We start from the raw sequence: 20,688 nt of genomic DNA, 5'->3' as shown, positions 1-20,688 counted from the left end.
CCACTTTTTGAATGAATAATTCAACAGAGGGAAAATCATGTGAAAGGGCAAGCATAAGCTGATTTATGCAATTCTTTCTCTGACCATGTTACTTTTTAAGTATATATGCCAACTATCTTTAGTTTTATTGTTTCCAGAAGATAGGAAATTACATACAAAACACTGACCAAGTTAAAAAAAAGACATCATACATTCCTCATTAAAAGGAAGTAGCCTGTTTCAGAAAAGGATGATAAAAATACAAAGATTTGGAATTCTGTTTGGTATGCTGGAAAAAAATCATAATAATTATAAAAAAAAAAAAAATCTATTAACTATCTGTTTCACCTAACAGACATATTTTGAAATCCACTTAACTGGGATATATCTGAGAGACTCTATTGAACATCATGATAGTGGATGGCAGCAAATTTTCAGCTCACAGAAAATTAATATAAATGTTGCTTAAAAGAAGAGCACTTGCCCTAGGACAAGTGATTAAGTGGTCCTTAATTTACTGAATGGAAGTGAAACTCTTAGATCTGACCTACTGACTAAGTTGCCAAATTAAGAAGAGAAGAGAGATGAAGGAATATAAATGAAATGCAATAAATCTATTTCCATATATCCCTTCCAGGAAAAAATAAAAAATAAATTAAAAAAAATCACATCTTTCAAATCCTTTTCAAATTCACCGCTTGGATGCACACAAAACCGCAAGGCCAAATTGAATCCGCCCAATGGTTCTGAAGGAAGGGCAGAAGGGCTTTCTAAACCACTTTCAATAACTTACAAACTGTCCTGGCTAAACATGGAGGTCCCAGTTGACAGGAGGTCGTCCAACATAACACCCATCAAAAAGAAGGGTAAGAAAGAGGATCCAGGGAATTACAGAGCTGTCAGTCTGACCTCAGTGCCAGGGAAGGTCATGGAGCAGATCATCTTGGATACTATCACACAGCATGTACAGGACAAAGAGGTGATCAGTCAGCATGGGTTTATGAAAAGCACATCCTGCCTGACAAACCTGATCTCCTTTTATGACTAGAAGACCTGCTAAGTGGACAAGAGAAAGGCTGTGGATGTTGTTTACTTGGACTTTAGAAAAGCATTTGATCCAGCCTTCACCTGGAGAAACTTGGTGTTGATGGCTTGGATGGATGTCCTGTTCACTGCGTAAAAATACGTCTGGATGGCTAGGCCCAAAGGGTCACTGTGAATGAAGTTTAATCTGTTTGGCAGCTGGTCACAAGTAGTGTTCCCCAAAGTGCAGTACTGAGGTCAATTTTAATATCTTCATCAATTATAGTGATGAGGGGCTTGAGTGCACCATCAGTAAGTTTGCAGATGACACTAAGTTGGGTGGGATTGTTGATCTGCTTGAGATAGGAAGGACCTGCAGAGGGATCCGGATAGGCTGGATTGATGGTCTGCCACATACATTCACATGAAATTCAGCAAGGCTAAGTGCTGTTGGACCACAACAACCCCATACAGTGGTACAGGCTTGAGGAAGTGTGGCTAGAAAGCTGACCAACAGAAAAGGAGCTAGAGGTACTGGTGGACAACCAGCTGAACATGAGCCAGTATTATGCCCAGGTGGCCAAGAAGTCCAATGGTATCCTGGCTTGTGTTAGAAATAGAGTGGCCAGCAGGACTAGGGAAGTGATTCTCCCTCTGTATTCAGCTCTGGTGAGACCAAACTTTGAGTCCTGTGTTCAGTTTTGGGCTCTTCACTACAAGAAGGCTATTGACTTGGTCAAGCATGATCAGAGAAGAGCAACAAAACTGGTGAAGGGACTAGATAACAAGACATATGAGGAGCAGCTGAAGGGACTGGGGCTGTTTAGCGTGGAGAAAAGGAGGCTGAGGAGAAACTTTGTCATTCTTTACAACTACGTGAAAAGAGATTGCACCAAGCACAGTGTTGGTTTCTTTTCTCAGATGACAGATGATAATGAGACAATGGCCAAAGGAGGTTTAGATTTGATATAAGGAAGAATTTCTTCATGGAAAGGGTGGTTAAGCATTTGAACAGTCTGCTGAGGGAGGTGGTGGAGTTTCCATCCCTGGAGGTATTTAGGAGATAAGTGGATGTGGCACTAAGGGACATAGGAGTGGACTTGCATGTAGTGTTAGGTGGATGGTTAGACTTAGTGAACTTGAAGATCTTTTCCAACCTAAATAATTCTATGATCTTTTCAGAAATTGGATATTAGCATCAAGAAACAAACAAAATAACATCAAAAACAAAACACTTTTTAAAACTCTAAAACAGATATATTGAGGTGAGAAGCCTTTTATTTTGGAAATAGTATGGATAGTTGATGTTGGAAGATTAAACCGTAAAACTAAAAAAAACCCAAAAAAGAAAAAAACAAAATGAAACACTACAACACAACAGGGAGAAGAGAAAGTCTAAGACCAAAACTCAGAAAAAAATGCAATAAAATTATACTCCTAATACTGAAAGGAGTTCTTGGCTTCTTAAAAAAAAAATAAAAAAATTTATTGGAATGAGGAAGGAGAAAACTTTGATGTCATTTAGAGGTTTCTGTGTGTGTGCTATTTTTTTTTTTTAATAATAATAATAAAAAAAAATTAATTCTACCAACCTTGCCATGCTTTGGAGTAACCTCTCTGATCTCAATTCAAGTCTGTGACAGGAAAACCCATTCAAAAGATCAGGCCAATCTTTTTCATATAACTTCACACAGAAAAATATATCCTTATTTTTAGATATTAATAAAATTCACAGTAATATCATATATCCCACAAGTCAGAAATTGCCTCCCTCCCACCAAAGCTTAATAAAATAAACCTAGCCCAGATGAAAGACAAAAGCTTCAACATTCTGTAGGGGAAAGTAGGAACAGTCAAAGAAATTACCAGTGCACCAGGACAAGAACAAAATATGACCTGCTAGCAGCACTGGAGAAAGAGGTAAGAAACACAATCCTTTCAAAATCCAGATTTCTCAATTGCCCTGTACACTGCAATAGTATATCCCCACCAGACACTGGAGAGATTTCTCAGTACGAGTCAGTATTCACCACAGTGCACTGATTATCTTGAGTCAGACAATATTTTGATCTTTTAAAGACAAAGAGGAAAAAAAATCAAACAAACAAGCAAACTAACAAACAAAACAACCTGAAAAGACAGTTGATACTTATGTAGTAGAAAACATACACAGATGTAGACATAAAGAAGGGCCAACTGGTCCCAGCATGAATAAATTACAGAGAAACAAACATTAATACAAGAAAGTTACTACTACTCATAGATTTGCTCGGACATGGTGATGAAATCATAGGCTTCTCTGTCTCTTAGTTATAGGCAACATGAACACTAACCTTCTGCCTGCCAACTCTCCATGGCTTAGAAGTATCGTTTTACTAAGAAGTGATATTTTTAAACTGCTTTAAGTATGCCTTCAGCTCCAAGATTGCTTCCTGTGGTTGCACAGGAAGTGTGTATGCATGTGTATGCATGTGTAAACAGTCCCGCATGCCCTTAAAGTTCCTTTCTGAACATTATTAGTATTTTCTGAAGCTAAAGAACTATTTAAAAATAAAATTATTATTGAAATTCTTGAGATTCATGAACGAACAGAGAGCTTAAAAACAGTTAATTAATAAAATATAGAGAAATATATTTCTGAAATATATTTTCTCATATATTTTTAATATGAGAAAAAATAAAGTAATTAGCAATAGCCCCCAGTATTCCATAGTATTTCAGTTGAAATTTTGAGGGTTTTGTTTATTTCTTTTTTAGGATTTAGGTAATATAAACACAATATGATGACTACTGCAGATATATTTTTATTTTTGTCCTAGTCCTTTGCATTCTAATCAGAAAATTGAGTATTTTGTTCTTTCTTTGAACTGCCAGTCTCCATTCTAAATCACAGAGCTGAAGCTACTTTAGTCTTTTATTTCTAGTTAGTAACAAACACTTCCAAGAACAGATAAGCATTTAGAAACAGTAAGAAATTGACATTTTCTCCTTAATTCCTTAAGAAAGGCCATCCTATTCCACAACAAATGTCTGAGAAACTGAACTAATAAACATTTTGTAAGCAAATGATTACAGTACAAAGAAATACATCAGTTACATCGTATATGAATACTCAGCAGTCTTAAATATAGCCAACATCTTATTTCAGATCAGAGTAAGCTTTTTCAAATGTAAAAGTCAAAGTTTGGCCAATTTTTCAGAAAACTTCAGAAGATTTTTTTAATTCAGAGATCTAACGGAGATTTATTTTTTCATACTTTTTAAAATAATATTTAATGGAAACATATCTTCATCTTTCTTTTTTTTTTTCTTTTTTTTTTTCCTCAAGTTTCTGCAAACTTTATTATTTGACTCTGTTTTCACATTTATATTTCCAATATGGAAATGTGTAGCCCATCAGCTTGTTGACATCAATGGATTTATTTCTAATAAACTGATGGAAAAAAGTCCTGAATTTAAATAACATATTCTATATCTGTTACTATACTCATTACACCAGGCACAATAAAATGCCAAATCAAATGTCAGGGTTATGGTCTTAATACCACTTAAAGACCTAAGACATGAACTAAACTTTAGGGGTTAAAACCACTGCTAGCATCTCTAGTTTCTCAACTCTACTAAAGCAGAACATTTGTACCTGCCACAAAAAAAAAATCTAACACTCAGCATCCAATGCTTCCTTTGTTTTGTATAGGAAAAGCATATAAGGGAACTCAAGATTCTAAATCTCATCTAGCTTATTTCTCGCTCATGTAGGAACAATGAATGCTACAACTGATAATAAATGCTGCCTGTGTTTCTTAGCACATCACAAAGTCTTTCAAAGGCAAGTAGTCAAGAAGGCTGTCTAAAAACTCAAAACACGTAAAATAGGAGGAACGAAGTCAGAATCGGGCTTGTAAATATTTTATGAAATAGATGAAAGTCTGGGGAACGTACAAGAAAAAAAAAAAACTTCAGAAATTACAAAAATATCTGATATAAGATGACCAGTATTTGTGAGAAAAGTAAACCAAAATCTAATTGGAGTATACTAGCATGATCACAGGAGAAAATACTTAATGTGAAGTTAAAATGAGTAATGAGTAATGGCTGAGCAATGGCTGAGCAAAGGCAAAACAGAGAAAAAAATAAATAAATTGAGAAAAGAAAAAAATTTCATTTATGTGGCCAAAAAACAGAAGTATCAGGGGAAATGAGGACCGGTACATTTCTTGAAGTTTTAAAATAAAAGGAATTCCTTTTAGAAGGAATTGTTATATTCACTGCAAACTATTGGCCTTAATACTGTAGACAATGTTAAACAATCGTGCAGACAAACTGTTCCCTCTGGTCTTAACATGCATGAGTCTATAAGCTTTAGTACTCATGCTTTCCATCACCATTGTATCACCTTTCTGCCCCTAAGGCGTATGAAAGAAAACAATCTTTAAACTGTAAAGTCAGGAAAAGCAAATTAAATCCAGTGCTCACGCATGCCATGTAGGACAACAGATAAAGAGGAATATATCCATGTGTACTCTCAAACTATTTTATTAAGTGTACAACACATCCATTTTTGAACCTACCATTTTTGCCATACAAAACATGCTATGCATGCTAGGGTTAAATCTTAATAATGGATGTCTGTGAGTATGGACACTTTATGGATTCTTTATTAACAAATCCAAAAGCACAGAACATTTATTTTCAAGTATATAAGGTAATAAAGATGAACTTAAACTTTCAAGCACCATCCACTGTACATTTACACTGTACAAGGATATATTTTCTGTTGCTTTAAGGTCCTTGACTTTCTCTGTTTATTTTTTACTCTATGATTTATGTACTGTTTTTGCCGGAAGAGGTGGTATATAATTCTACTTGCATTCTCAACCTCATTATTAATAATGGATTCTTTTTCAGTAAAAAAACTGTTTTTTCACTAAAAACAGTTAATTATCTGCAAAGACAAAATTGTCTTCATATACATTTTTAGGTAATTGATTCCATCTATTTACATGCTGAAGTGAAGCTCACTCACTCAAATTGGGAATGCAAAGTTTGCTTCCCCTCCCCCTTTCTGCCATACAACAGCCATTTTCACAGATAATATAAAAATATTCAGTGATAAAACAAGTTTAGTTACTACACAATTATGTTATTCTTTTCAGAAAGAGACCTTCTTAATGGTATAGCTTGGCTAAACAAAATAGCACAGTTTTATAAAATAAATCTTTCGAAACATCACTGGAAATAAATATTCTATTTATTAATGTTTGCAATTATTAATTTCTTCATTCTTTCTCTTTCATTATTCTCCCCTAAGAACACTTGATCCTTTAGCAGCACAGAACACAATTAAATTTTACAATAATGCTATTTACTGAGTACAACTGAAGTCTATTTGTCTCAGTCAAGGGGGTAAGGAGGGGAGGACAGAACAGAACTTCTGATAAAGTAGGATTTTATTACTATAATATTTTACTATTATTATTTTATTATTTATTATTTATAGGATTTTATTATTTTCTGTTTTTAATTTTGATTTATTTACTATATGGAATGGAAAAAGGGGCATGGAAGTTTTTTTTTTTTTTGGTTTTGTACTTGTTTTTAGGCTTACAAATTACACAGATTTGTTAAATGAACTTTGTAAGTGATTTACATTTGAGCATTTCTGAATGTGTATTCAGTGATTCATCACTGAATCTATATGCATAATAAAACATCCATATTACTTTATAGACAACATGGTTAGAAGTCTGATAAACATAAGAAAAGTCTGACCTTAACTAGTCTAGTCCAGTTATATACTATATACGTAGTATAAACTAGAGAAAAATTTCACTTCATTATAAAGCATTTTAAAAAATCTTAAAAGTAGTCCTATTTTCATTACTAAATCTATGGAGCAAAATTCTTCTTTAATTTTCAATATTTCTCAAATAAGTGGTCTCCATGATCCTTTAATGTATATTTTTGTTTGGTGATCCAAAACCAAGAAAAAAAATATTTTTTTATTCTGCCCTCAAACTTTTATGAACATACTTATTGCCTGAAATCACCATATTTTACAATATCCTCAGAATAAAAGAAAACAAAAATTAAATCTGCCTTTATCTTGATCCATAAAATTTTCCATACTGTTTTGTCTTCCTGTTCTTTTTGAGAGAGTCAACCCAGCACACTGTGCTAGAAATTGAAATTCATTCCCTCTGGTACAAAGCTTACATTCAGCTTGGCACCTCATTAGTGGGTTTTGGTACAGAAGCTATACATTACGTGGGCTCAGTCATGTTCTATACAATATTTAGTATTTCAGTAATAACGTCAATCTTTACACACTACAGTGACTCCTAAATTACAGTTTCAGTTCTTCTCATCCACATTTGTCCATTTAACTCCATAAGCTGTCTAGTTATATTAAAACAATATGTACCAACTTCCAAGAAGATTAAGATGAGGCTCCATAAATGTTGTTTTACACAAATGAACATATGAATGATATGAAGATATGAAAGTTTGCATTTGGTATGAAACTGTTATGAGATACAGTATAATCTGAGGTAATTTCAGTACTAAAGGCATATCAGTCACAATCACAAGCAGCCTGTATCATTTTAAAACAATCGCTGTCAGAACATTTTTTTATTTTCTTCTGAGGAAACAAGGCCTATGAAGATGCCTAGTTACAATCACTAGTTCCAATTATAATGAAGTAATTAACATTTTTGTAATCCATAACATTTGTGTCACTCTTTCACAAGAGAAAGGCAAATACCTAGCTTTTCAGAAAGAAAAGTCGTGTGGTTTCTTTGCAAAGAAAAACCTAAATATTACTTGAACAAAATTAATTCAATAAGAAATTAAGTAAACGAAGCTTGTTGACCTGTCTCACTATGCATAACCATATAAATAGATTATTTAAAGGTTTTAAAAAGCATATATATATATATATTTCTTTCTTTCTTTTCTTTTCCCCAGTACACTAGCTGTGTACAGCTACTTCTGAATAATTCTCAATTAAATAAAGAAAAATTTGGGAACACACATGCACACAAAACAGGAATGGGTTAGAGACAGAAGAGCAGATAAAAGAGCAAGAATGAAAGAAAGGAAGAGAGATGAGGAAAAAAGGAGAGGTAGAAAAACAAAAGCCTGAGGACCAAAAATTGGTTTGGAAGCATATGCTAAATAATTCCTGCTTTTATTCTATTCCTGCATATTTCAAATTTTACCAGTAACTTTCTTTAACTTTCTCTCTCAAAGCAAGTTTCCAGTACCTAAAAACTCTGAAGAAAAGTCTAGATAGTTCAGTTACTGCTACAAAATAAAAACAAAGATTACTCTGAGGAATGTTAATTATCTTATAAAGGAACCTAATCTACCAGTTTTCACTTTTTTTGTTAACTTTTAATATAGATGTTCTGGGATATTTATTTATTATTATTATTTTTTGCCTTTCAAAACTTCAACAAAACATCTTCATGAAAATGTATATTCTTTTCTTTCAAAGAATATTTACATTCCTTTGTGTCTTCTGTATTTAGATACAGTTCCCTAAAATGTCTATTAATACCTGCATCAAGCAGTAAAGACAAATGTAATGCAAACTGCAACTAGAACATGACTGAGGGATACCAAACTGCGATGATAATTCGTGAAGACAAGTAGTCAAAATAAGTCAAAATAAAAGCATGAGAGAATGTAGGAAAATTGAGATAAACTACACAGGAATAAAGGGAAAATGGTAGTTTTGCAATGTGAATGCTGATATTGTAAATTTCAAATGATTAATTTTATCAATCCCTTGGAATTGCTGAAGATATACCTGCTTCAAACTAAATGCTAGGGAAAATAAGCACACAAGGTTAGAACAATGTTTAGATGACATGAACTGGGAATCAATCCAGTCTCACAGCTGAATTCCTGCAAGACCAGTTGATGCCTAGTGTTAGAACAGGATTAATTTAAAGCATCTGCAGATTAATGCATTTCTTTGTTCTCCCAAGGAAATGTGTACCTCAACCAACATTGTCTAAGGAGACAACAGTTTAAAATTTGTTTATCTAAAGTTTTAATATATGAAAAATGGTATTTAATTTTCTGTGAAAGTCAGGAATTGGAATGACTATTAGCAGCTAATATACTTAAATAATTATTTATTTGATTACCAAGTGCTTAAGTTCTTTGATTATCACTGTTCTTCAAATCAGAGGTGTTGCTGCAGTATACTAACTTTAGTTCAGGGTCTTCTCTAGAAAGATTACTTAATAGAAATGCAAGTATCCTATGGAAAACTATTAACTGATAGGTAGCTATTTCGCAAGACATAATATATCTTTAGCATCAGATATACAAAAAATATCTACAGACATCAAACTAATTGCTGTCCTTGTGCTAATTACTGACCCACAGATTAAGCTAAAATATTTTCTTTGATTCATTTGGTATTTTATAAAAAAGTATTTCAATAATTATCATGCATTAACCTCTTCAATATTATACTTCTATTTCACAGAATCACAGAATCATCTAGGTTGGAAGAGACCTCCAAGATCACCTAGTCCAACCTCTGACCTAACACTAACAAGTCCTCCACTAAACCATATCACTAAGGGCTACATCTAAACGTCTTTTAAAGACCTCCAGAGATGGTGACTCAGCCACTTCCCTGGGCAGCCCATTCCAATGCCTAACAACCCTTTCAGTAAAGAAGTTCTTCCTAATATTCAACCTAAACCTCCCCTAGTGCAACTTTAGCCCATTCTCCCTCGTCCTGTCACCAGACATGGGAGAATAGACCAACCCCTACCTCGCTACAGCCTCCTTTCAGGTATCTTTAGAGTGCGATAAGGTCACCCCTGAGCCTCCTCTTCTCCAGGCTGAACAATCCCAGCTCCCTCAGCCGCTCCTCATAAGACTTGTTCTCCAGACCCCTCACCAGCTTCGTTGCCCTTCACTGGACTCTCTCGAGCACCTCCATGTCCTTCTTGTAGTGAGGGGCCCAAAACTCAACACAGTACTCGAGGTGCAGCCTCTCCACAGCCGAGTACAGGGGGACAATCACTTCCCCAGCCCTGCTGGCCACACTGTTTCTTACACAAGCCAGGATGCTGTTGGCCTTCTTGGCCACCTGAGCGCACTGCTGGCTCATATTCAGCCAACTATCAACCAATACTCCCAGGTCTTTCTCTGCCAGGCAGCTTTCCAACCACTCATCTCCCAGCCTGTAGCTCTGCTTGGTGTTGTTGTGCCCCAGGTGCAGGACCTAGCACTTGGCCTTGTTAGACTTCATACAGCTGGCCTCATCCCATTGGTCCAGCCTATCCAGATCCTCCTGCAGAGCCTTCCTACCCTCGAGCAGATCGACACACGCACCTAACTTGGTGTCGTCTGCAAACTTACTGAGGGTGCACTCGATCCCCTCATCCAGATCACCGATAAAGGTATTAAAGAGAACTGGCCCCAGTACTGAGCCCTGGGGGACTCCACTAGTGACCGGCCTCCAACTGGACTTAACTCCATTCACCACGACTCTTTGGGCCCGGCTATCCAGCCAGTTTCTAACCCAACGAAGTGTATGCCAGTCCAAGCCAAGAGCAGCCAGTTTCTCGAGGAGAATGCTGTGGGAAATGGTGTCAAAAGCCTTACTGAAGTCAAAGTAGACCACATCCACAGCCTTTCTGTCATCCACTAAGTGCGCCACTTTGTCATAGAAGCAGATCAGGTACATCAAGCAGGACCTGCCTTTCATAAACCCATGCTGACTGGGCCTGATTGCCTGATTGCCCTGCATTTGATATATATCCTTTTATTTGGTAACAGGCATTTATTATTTTTATCCCACTGTTGATAAAGTTTTTATGGAAGTCATACCCACAATTGAACATTTTGCTAGATATTTTGCTTGTGATAATAGAGATTGACAAGAAGAAAGGAAAAATGCCTACTTGGATCAACTGCTGTTAGATACTGAAGAAATAACATGAAGAAGTTTTCCATATGATTTTATCTTATGTACTCTGAAGAATTTTTTGAATATGCTAGACGTTAAGACAGAACAAGAAAAATAAAATTAAGAAAGTTTAGTTAAAAATTTGTATTTTTATCAAAAAGGTAAGTTGATTTTTATTGTGAAGTTAATGCCTGGTAAAATCTTGACTTTCCAAAAGGAAAAAAAATAGCAATAAAGAGGTAACAACAACAACAAAACCAACAATACAAAATAACCAATAACCAGAATCAAAAGCTAATATCCTAAAAACTTGTTACAAATTCAGAATTGAATAAAAGATTTATTTAAAAAAAATGAAAGAAAAACAACAACAACAACAAAAACACTTTCCTATTTTCAAACCAGTCCAGCTAGAATGTCTTGCATAGGAAAAAAAAAAAAAAAAAAAGCATGGAAGCCCCTAAATTAATGTCCGGGATTTGGTCCAATAAAAAATTGAAAGAGTACGTATTTACCTCTGTCAGTCCTCCTCTGGAAAGCACGGATCAGTATTTTTGATTTTCTAGTTGTCTGGAATTCAAATCCATCCTGAGTAATGTTCTCAGCTGTAGCCAGGCAAAATCATCTCCTATTGTGAAGGCAGCAAGAAGAGAATGGCTGACACCTTTGTTAACATCCATAAGACTTGAAAGTCATCTGTTCCTCTCCAAGTATTTTTTATGAAATACAAAGTGAGTATTACTTAAACCATACATTACATAGGGCTTTTTTTTTTTTTTTTTTCCACTGTACACTACAAGGGAAGGAATTGCAGATTATTTCATATACAACTGAAGGCAATGAAAATGAGATCTGAGAATCCAATGGAACTGAGGTTTAGACTTGAGATCTAAAACTTAGATCTCACAAATCCACACACACAAAAAAGTATATTCCTAGACCTAAGGACACTTACTGCAAAGTATTACAAACTAAACTGTCCTCAGCACATGACATAACAATTGAAAATTCAGACAGTGAGCTATGGTCAGACTGGTGCTATGCTTTTCTAACCTGTAATGACATCCAAAGCAGCACTGATGCAAAACTCTAGCTTTTAATCATATGGGCCCCATTTCTGCATTTGGCTGTAACCAAAGCTCTTATGGAAATACAAAAAGGAGTCAGATCTGAATTAGAAACCAAAAGAAACAATTTAGGTATAAAGGTACTGTGTAATTTACATGCGATGCAGTATATCAAAAACAAGTATATAATAAAAATGAACTATTTTGCGTATGTTTGAGCAAATGATTGCAAACGTTTAATAATGAGGTGTGTGTATGAGAACTAGAATAGTGACATTTGTGCAGTATTCTACACAAAGTAATGTGTCTTGCTGTGCATATTTCTCTCTAATTTATTACTCACAATTCATTTGTTTTAAAGCAATACTGATGGGTGTATTACTGCTTTTGTCAAAGCTCTTTTCACTATTTATCTCCAGTAAAATAGAATTACATTTGAATTTCACATGAAATTTAAAGAACAGAGAATATGCTTCTTGGTGGCTTCCTCTATTCCCTCATTCCTCTTTTACTAAACTAACTCTCTCTCTCCTTCCCCTCTCCTCCACCCCCTGCTCCCACTTCTTTTTCTCATTACTTGGTTTCTACATGATCAGCTTTCTCTTTCGTTTCCCATTTCCCCCTCATCTCTATTCACCTTCATCAGTTTTTGTGGAAGCCTGTACTCTGGGTTTCCTTTTGCATCACATCATTCACTAGGTCTGGTTTTGCAGTAAAGAGGTCAGCTAGATTGCCTGCAGTGAAAGACAATGTTTCAGAGGGTAAAGGTGAATAATAAAAAAGAGTGTCAGATTTAGCAGCTTTTCATTAAAAAAAAAAAAAAAAAGTCAGCACAGAACTCAGCTTTTCAGTTTGATATAGCCAACACATAGGCTTGATCAAAAAAGATCCCACAACTTATTAGCAAGTCTCCTTCAGAAAGTTTCAGTAATCATGGAACAATTTCTCTTTTTAACCTCAAGATGTAAAAAGCAAAGCTAGTTTTCTCCCTAATGAGGACGGGAGCTGTTGGATTAAACGATTAATTTACTACTTAAGCCTCACTGACATTTTATCACTATGCATCTTGACAACTTTCTCTGTGAACTTAACATCACCTTCGCAAGCTCCCTCTGGAGACCATCATTATCATGATAGGAAGAAAAAAGTGAATACCAACAACAGAAAAATTAACATTAAAATTTCCACTTGATCCAACATGTTCTAAGTACCACTCAAGCCAATCTTTTCATGAATGCCTAAGCACTTCAGAACAAAGCACTGAAACATGATGCTCTCAATCCTTTTCTTGTTATGGTTTTAAACACTTTTTTTTCTATAAATCAAGAAACAAACTTTTAATTTATAGTGTAAAATGCTTTCCCATCCCATTTTCCTTTAGACTTACCCACATCACAGAAATAATATAGATGGCAAAAAGTCAAAGAAGTATTAAAAAGGAAGTTAAAGAGACTCTATGTCATTGTTTTGTGAGGATTTCCTTCTCTTCCATTAGTACAATTAGTGTCCTAAATTTGACTTCAACTTGCTATTAAACCTTTTATAAAAATGATTGGCATGTTCTGTAAAGAAATAATAGATGTTTATGAATTTCATTATTTTGTTCACAAACTACATTATGACCAAGAGATTGCTTGCTTCAGTTCCTGCTATACAAAATGGAACGGTACAAAACTTGAATTAGCAACTATTTATGCCTTGGACTCAACCCATCCCTTCTAACACTATAACAAAATGACAATTATTAAAGTTGGAGTAACATAACACACTTGTATTTTTTGCATTAGCATTCAGCAACAGAAACTTCATTCTAATTGTTTATCAAAATCACAGCTTGGCGAACAGACATGCAGCTTTTATTTAGAAGTAAAGATGCTACAGTTTAGTATCTTCAGTTCATTATCAAAAATCACATCCAGGTGTGAAAACAACTATACAATGAGTTTATCTAAAATAATCAGGCCAATATGGAGCTATAACAGATACACAACTCAAGAAAAATATAAATGAGTTTGCAATAAAAAATAAAAATCCTCATGTTTCAAAGCAAATTCAATATAGTAGAGAACAAATTAAAAAAAAAAAAAGTTTGATGAAACTAAACCAAGAATTTAGAAAATAGAAGATTAGAAGACCTTGTGTAGTAAAACTGAAATAAAGAGGCAGACTGGAGAAGGCTGGAGAAAATACTTTCACTGGTATAGACCAGAAAAAAAAAAAAAAAAGCAAATTGTTAATTGTACAATGTTCTTAAAATGCCCAGAAATGCAGATACTGACATCTTATTCATCTACTTCCATATGTTAGTACCTTATTATTATATTTTATTTTTTCACTAAGGTATTTATTTTTGCACCAAGGCATGGAAATGAAGAAAATGAACAGTTTTCCATTCAGTGATCTAGGTTTTCAGCGGAGGGGGGAGAAAAGTGTCCTTGTACAGGTTTAAATCCAAGCAGCCTGGTAGGCAGAATTGATTTTCAGATAAGACAAGTATTTCCTGGAATGAACACTGCATTGATGAACATAATGTTTCGCCTTCCTGTTTAGGTGACCTGGAAGCAGTGAACATACAAACTCATAATGTAGACTTTCAGAGATCCCAAAAGCATTCTGTATGATTCAATATTTATTGTGTTTTACTTTTTATTTACCTTTCCTTTGTCTTTTCACTTTGCAAATTTTGTTCTAAAGATTTAGATTTCTACTAAAAGTTTTATTTTTCTCTGTGGCAGATATTAAAATGTTCTGAAAGGTCCAAGCATAATTGGAGCAAAAACAAGAGAAAACGTTAATTTGGGGGGTTTCCATTTTACCTAACTGATCTATCATAAGATCATAAGTCTTTTAGCCAATTTAGAATGTGTAACATCTGGAGTATTATATACAACCACATTAAAAATATTCTGTAGTGTGGTGTCTATTGTATCTTTTTCAAGCTTGTGTAAGTATAAAGCAAATATACATAAAAGAATAACACATACCTGAAGGCTAAAAAACGACTATTCTGAGTATTCCAACTTGATTCCTAAAAAAAAAAAAAAAAAAAGTAAAAAAAAATTGTGACTTAAAAAAAATAAATAAAGCATTAAAACATTGTCACTCAGAAGTCAGTAGCAAAAATCCTAATGAGGTCACTATGAACTAGAACTGACCTCAGAAAACATCTAAAACACAATTACTTTCAATTTTAAACTGTTAATGGCTGTGAGATGTTGCTATAATACTATACCTGGCAGAACATTTGGCAATAGGGTCTCTTAATCAGGATTTTCTAGCCTAAAAATAAATAAATATATAAAAATTACTTAGACAAAGCTCAGCTGTATTACCTACCACTTCCAGTTGACTAGAGAGATGAAATACATGAGAGATATTAATTCAAACACATTTTACACAACATTTTACACTGACTAGATATTGTGGATCTTTTCCTTTATTATACTGGGGAAGAAAGATGACTTTCAGCATCAGAAGAAAAACAGTTTTAAAAATAGATGAGATCTAAATAACAAGACAAAACTGAAGAGATGTAGATAAAGAAAACACATTACCTATCTGTGCCCTGTTTTTGTTAGCTATGACTAATACATTTTTGCCTCATCCTTATTTGGGATAATACGTAATAAGACCATAAAGACAATTGGAGTTCAGACTGGTCTTTTCTATGCCTACTGCACATCTAAGCTAACATGGATATGGATGTTCTGGGAGTCCAGTCTTCAGTGCAATCCCAAATCCTAAGCTAGCATGACAGTTCACTATTTGGGTACCCATATTTGTCTAAGAAGGGTTCTGTTATTAAAAATCAAAATTAAAAAAAAATTCTGCAATGACAACTAAGGCTCAAGAAAGGAGACTACAATGCTACAATGCGTTGGCCAAGGAAGAGGTTTCTTTTGTAACACAAATGTGACATCTGGCAATATTTCCCATAACTAACAAAATACCTTGTTTTTCTCTATCATAGAGTGCTCAGGGTTCTATCTGTTATAAATTATATAAATAAATAATATATATAAATAATAATATATATATAATATATATATAATAAATAATATATATAAATATATAAATTATCCACCTGGATTTTTAATATCTCCAAGGATCTCCATCACCCCTCTGTTTAATCTGTTTCAATATTTAGCCATCCTCAAATTATAATGTTTTTTTCTTATATTTAAATAGAATGTCCTGTTATTAATTTTGTATCGATTGTGTCTTGTCCTGACACTGGATAACAATGAGAATAGTCTGGCTGTCTTCATTACTGCTTCAAAACTTACATTTATACATTCTTACAGGGACCACCTGAGACTTCTCCAAGTGATTCTAAGTCTCTCAGATTGCTGCATATGAAAGATGCATACCTTTGTGACCCTGTTCTAGACTTGCACCAGTAAGTTCATGTCTCTAATGACTGGGTAGCCCAAACCTGGATCTAGTACTCCAGATGTGGCCTCACTAGCACTGAATAGAGGGGAAGGATCACTTCACTTGACCTACTAATGACAGTCTAAAAGTCCAGGATAGTGTTGGTCTTCTTTACCACCAGTGTGTGTTGCTGGCTCATGGTCAGCTTTTTTCAACCAGCACCCTAACATCCAGCAGCTTTCTAATCGGGAAGTCCCCAGAATGAACTAGTGCCTGGAGCAACTTACTCTGTGCAGAACTTTGTATTTTCCTTTGTTTAATTCCATGAGATTCCTGTTAGCCCACTTCTCCAGCATTTTGAGGTCCCTCTGAATGAGCTTCGGTTTAAAAAAATGCACTCCATTCTCCAATATTGAAATGAATTTGATTTTACCTTAAATAGCTGCTTACATATTTTTGGAAATATAATCAATCTAATCACAAATTGGCATTATTTCTAGCTTCTTTTTTTTAAAAAAAAGCAGAATGCCACCAAGATGGTTTTAAGGTGTGTCATAAGCTGCATACTGATTGATTCAATTCCAAAATTAATTAGAGAATAAAAGTTGAAAGAACAACAATAAAAAAAAAATCATCATCTTGGCCATGAAAATCTCAGGTGTTTGATTGTATGCAAGGATGAACAATCTTTTTAAAGTGAGCTGGTCAGAAACCTGGAAGGCTATTTTTATCTCTTTTATACTCCCTCTGGAGGAAACATTTATACGAGAGATGTAATTGAATCATCCTTGTAAGTAGCACTGAGAAAAGTTAGCAGATCTGTCAGGACCTTATCAACTTGGCATGATAACAATGTTAAAACAATGTTATGCTTCATTCTTCTAGTTGCAAAGACAGTTATTATATTGTGATGAGAAGAGCTTGTTGTCACAGAAAATATCCATATAGGGATGGGAGAATATTAAATGGTAAACAAATAATTTTAATTCTGTTTTCCTCTATATCATACATGGAGCAAAATAAAGCATGAGAGAAGAACAAGTACTCAGAAATGGAGAAATACTCATCACAAAATACAATGAGTTGGAATTAAATTGTTGCTTGACAATCATTTTCACAAAGCAGTATGCAAAATATCCAGCATTTTACTTACAGTGGATTACTGATAGCTGTGATAATGGTTGTCAAATAATCATTGTCATTTTAATGATTGTTACTTTATTAAGGGTTAGCAATTATTTCTACAATAATCCAAACAATCTATTTTTGAAAGTATTTCCTTTTCTCTGATCCTTTCTTCAGTACAACCTTTGGGAAACACAGTGGACATTTCTAGAAATACAAACCTTCTGCTATTCCCCAAATGCATATTAGTAGAGTGAGCTTTTTCTTCAAATTGTGAAAATTTTTCCGTCAATTTTTCTCTTGCTTGACAAAAACAACCTGAATGATAGGGAAGTAATGTGTTCCTCCATTTTCCACTTCATGGTGGAAATTTAATTGAAATAACAATCAAAACACGCTTTAAAAACTGCAGTGGTGTTCTGTTAAAAAGTGTCTTCCTGTACGAAGTTACATTTCAAGTGCAATATTTTACAGCTATAAGGTGATTGTTTATCAATAGTTAAATACCACTATCCTATGTCCTGATCAAAAGATAAAGCAGATACAGTACAGCATATCAATATACTTTGAAAAGTATCAAAAACATAAGCTAGTTTAAAAATAAGGTTTTGGTTGTATCTATTTACAACTTCTATAATCTAAAAAAAAAAAGCGCCAAATATTTCAAAACCAGAAGTTCTAAAAATGAATTAAAGTAGCTTATTTTGGAATCTGCATACAAAATCTACAGGTTCTAAAAAGGACAAAAAGTACTTTTTTTTTTTTTTTTCATTTCATAAAACAAGGATTGTTTCTTTGCAAGCCTCACTTACATTTCTTCTCAAGCCTGGAACTGACGTAAATATTTACAATGAAAAACTTTAGCCATTTCTGCTGTCATAAGGACTCCAATGTATGACTGCCAACAGTACAGTGAAACTGCTGATGAATTTTACAGTGTCTGTGAGTTTAGATTTGTGTTTCTGTCCTGTGAAACTACCGCAGTCTCAAAAGATTTGTCATTTTACATCATTCCACAGTTACAATAGTGGAGATATGTTTCAATCTGAAGGTTGTTAACAAAATGCTGAGACTATTGTGATGTTTGATATATTCATATTGATATATGAACTATGAAGTTCCCTGTATGAAATACAGGTAAGGTGTGGCATACAAGATATTCTATTGGCTATATGACATTGCAAGACTGTCTAAAAAAACCTGGAAGAATCCTCCCCCTCACATAAACAGGATTTAAACATATAATCCACTGGTAAAGTTTGAACACAATGGAAAAGCACCACAAGCTACCCTGGTGTACAAAAATAGATCATAAAATTGAAAGCAATATTTAAAATGTGTGTTCATGTATGAATGTGTATAAATTTAGGCATATTTAAGATGTAAATGTTATGAAAATAATCTTTATTATTATTTTTTTATTATTATTTAATGGAAAGATACCCAAAGGATAGATATGGAATAACAATGAGAAGCATTAAATTAAGTTTTGAAAACACATAAGATATCGTCCAGTGTTTGATTTCAGGGTTGGATGAGATTTTTAAGTTAAAAACTGCTGAGTTTTCTATGACTCTGTTCCTGAGCAGATAATTTATGGAAAGATGAGCTAAATAGGAAACACTTTTGTTAAAGTAAGTGTGGAAACCTAATTCTGTGACAAACAGAATTAACAAATACATCTGAAATCTAGTGCTTGAGCTGCTAAGTCAGACACTGTGAGATTAAAAGCATTTCCACATTTATGTCATGTTTTCAATCATATGAGCAGAAATAGAAAAAAAATACAGTTCTGTGGATGCACTTTTTATACAAGCAAATTATTTGTCACTTCTAACATGGTCTTCTACTTCATCCATGGTAGGGACAATTAGCAATGTGTTTCATCCTTTTGATTGTAACACCTTTCCTGCCTCTCTCAAATTTATCAGCCAGTGAAATTATATTCTGCTTTCTCAAAGTGAATGTTTTCCCTTGTCATGAGTTTTATGAAAATTCTCAAATAAATCATGGTCAGTAGTAAATCTGAGCTGTTATTTTTCATAAAGCAGTATGAAAGTCATGTCTTTTTTTTTTTTTTTAACTTTTCTTTATTTCTAAGCAAGTATGGAAGCAACATTTCTGAAGTTGCCTTCTTTCCATTTTGGAAAAGTGCTGTATTAAATAGTTTTGGTGTTTTAGTTTGTTTAGTTAGTTAGTTTTGTTTCACTTCTGCTCAATATAAAAATAAAAATTAGAACTTCAAAGTTGTAGGCAGGAGAAAATAAGAAACTTCTTCCTCTTTCTTCTGTCTGTACTTTATATACAGTGATTAAAAGATGTGTAAAGGAATCCGCAGCCTAGGCATGCAACTGCAAGGAGCATACCTAAATCATAGTCATTTATCTATCTAGGAATAATTGTGCTTCAAATTATTAATTGAAGCAGTAATATAAGCTTTTTGCTCATGATTCACATCAACACTCCAAAGTTACTCATTAATCTAATTCTTCAGTTCCTAGGTTGAGGATATGATATTTTACAGAAACATTCTGATCAGGTTAAAAAGAGTAATCATAGCTTAGTCACCCACATATCCATCACAATTATTTCACCATAAGATCATACTCACCTCTGCCAAGATCCCTTCCATAGTCTGGCACCAGCATACAGGTCCCAGGGAAATATTTTTACCTTATACCAACAAAACAAAGACTAACAGAAAATTATGCAAAATTACATAATTATTATTATCTGTAATATCAATTATAATGTATAACAATATAACATATTCATATTAATTGTATAATTACATTAAGTACATTAAACTTATAACTATATTATAGTTTATCTTATACTGGTTAATACTTGTGGATTTAAATGCATCACTTTCAAATTTATGGATTTATTTCAGTTGTTTTCAGCATTAAAGATTTTACATATGTTTGCATATTCCAATGGGTAAACTGCCATCCTTTTCTGAGAAAAAATGAATACTTTTTTATTTCCTTATGTTTTTTATTGCCAAGCACTCTTAATTTTTAAATTCTTAAATGATCCTTCATTAAAAGTGAGTTTGATATGAATTCTTACATGCATGACATAGTTCACAGAAACAACTACAAGAAGAAATTTGTTCGCAGTGACAGAATCTAATATTTTAACTTTTAACTAATTATCAAGTTAGAAGATCTCAAT

The 20,688-nt window shown here is 33.8% G+C and overlaps 1 long non-coding RNA gene across 1 annotated transcript; it reads right to left on the bottom strand.

Annotated features, from left to right (window-relative positions):
* Positions 1–14,112: 14,112 nt before the first annotated feature.
* Positions 14,113–20,190, bottom strand: LOC308190639. Its single transcript, XR_013947423.1, has 3 exons — positions 20,123–20,190; positions 15,245–15,291; positions 14,113–15,040 (listed from the first exon to the last, which is right to left on the bottom strand). It is a non-coding gene; the product is annotated as an uncharacterized lncRNA (long non-coding RNA).
* Positions 20,191–20,688: the final 498 nt, after the last annotated feature.

Source organism: Anser brachyrhynchus (genome assembly GCF_964034855.1).
Source record: "Anser brachyrhynchus genome assembly, chromosome: 2".
Taxonomy (NCBI): Eukaryota; Metazoa; Chordata; class Aves; order Anseriformes; family Anatidae; genus Anser; species Anser brachyrhynchus.
The sequence above is the reverse complement of the archived record's forward strand: the minus strand, read 5'-3'. Positions and strand labels throughout refer to the sequence as shown.